The sequence below is a fragment of the Schistocerca cancellata genome, chromosome 4 (genome assembly GCF_023864275.1).
Source record: "Schistocerca cancellata isolate TAMUIC-IGC-003103 chromosome 4, iqSchCanc2.1, whole genome shotgun sequence".
Lineage (NCBI taxonomy): Eukaryota > Metazoa > Arthropoda > Insecta > Orthoptera > Acrididae > Schistocerca > Schistocerca cancellata.
Genome location: NC_064629.1, coordinates 165,617,494 through 165,618,982, shown reverse-complemented (window position 1 = coordinate 165,618,982; position 1,489 = coordinate 165,617,494).

Genomic DNA, 1,489 nt, shown 5'->3' with positions numbered 1-1,489 from the left:
AGTGTAACCTCCACCCATAATAATTCACAGGAACTATCCACTTCTACTTCACTACAGGATAAACTACTACTAACAGCGACGAACACTCCACCACTGGTTGCATGCAATCTATCCTTTCTAAACACCGTTTGTGCCTTTGTAAAAATTTCGGCAGAATTTATCTCTGGCTTCAGCCAGCTTTCTGTACCTATAACGATTTCAGCTTCGGTGCTTTCTATCAGCGCTTGAAGTTCCGGTACTTTACCAACGCAGCTTCGACAGTTTACAATTACAATACCGATTGCTGCTTGGTCCCTGCATGTCCTGACTTTGCCCCGCACCCGTTGAGGCTGTTGCCCTTTCTGCACTTGCCCGAGGCCATCTAACCTAAAAAACCGCCCAGCCCACGCCACACAACCCCTGCTACCCGTGTAGCCGCTTGTTGCGTGTAGTGGACTCCTGACCTATCCAGCGGAACCCGAAACCCCACCACCCTATGGCGCAAGTCGAGGAATCTGCAGCCCACATGGTCGCAGAACCGTCTCAGCCTCTGATTCAGACCCTCCACTCGGCTCTGTACCAAAGGTCCGCAGTCAGTCCTGTCGATGATGCTGCAGATGGTGAACTCTGCTTTCATCCCGCTAGCGAGACTGGCAGTATTCACCAAATCAGATAGCCGCCGGAAGCCAGAGAGGATTTCCTCCGATCCATAGCGACACACATCATTGGTGCCGACATGAGCGACCACCTGCAGATGGGTGCACCCTGTACCCTTCATGGCATCCGGAAGGACCCTTTCCACATCTGGAATGACTCCCCCCGGTATGCACACGGAGTGCACTTTGGCTTTCTTCCCCTCCCTTGCTGCCATATCCCTAAGGGGCCCCATTACGCGCCTGACGTTGGAGCTCCCAACTACCAATAAGCCCACCCTCTGCGACTGCCCGGATCTTGCAGACTGAGGGGCAACCTCTGGAACAGGACAAGCAGCCATGTCAGGCCGAAGATCAGTATCAACCTGAGACAGAGCCTGAAACCGGTTCGTCAGACAAACTGGAGAGGCCTTCCGTTCAGCCCTCCGGAATGTCTTTCGCCCCCTGCCACACCTTGAGACGACCTCCCACTCTACCACAGGTGAGGGATCAGCTTCAATGCGGGCAGTATCCCGGGCAACCACAGTCGTAGTCCGATCGGGGGATGCGTGGGACGAGCTGGCCGTCCCCGACAAACCCCCATCCGGACCACCACAGTGATGCCCATTGGCAACAGCCTCAAGCTGTGTGACCGAAGCCAACACTGCCTGAAGCTGGGAGCGAAGGGATGCCAACTCAGCCTGCATCCGAACACAGCAGTTGCAGTCCCTATCCATTTCGAGTCATATGATGAGACAGAAAAAATGTACTGGCGCAATGTGTTGAAAAGGGTGTTTGCAGTAGTGAAAAAACTAACAAGTCGTGGACTTCCACTGCGTGGACACGTTGAAAGATTCCATTCATTACGTAATGGTCAA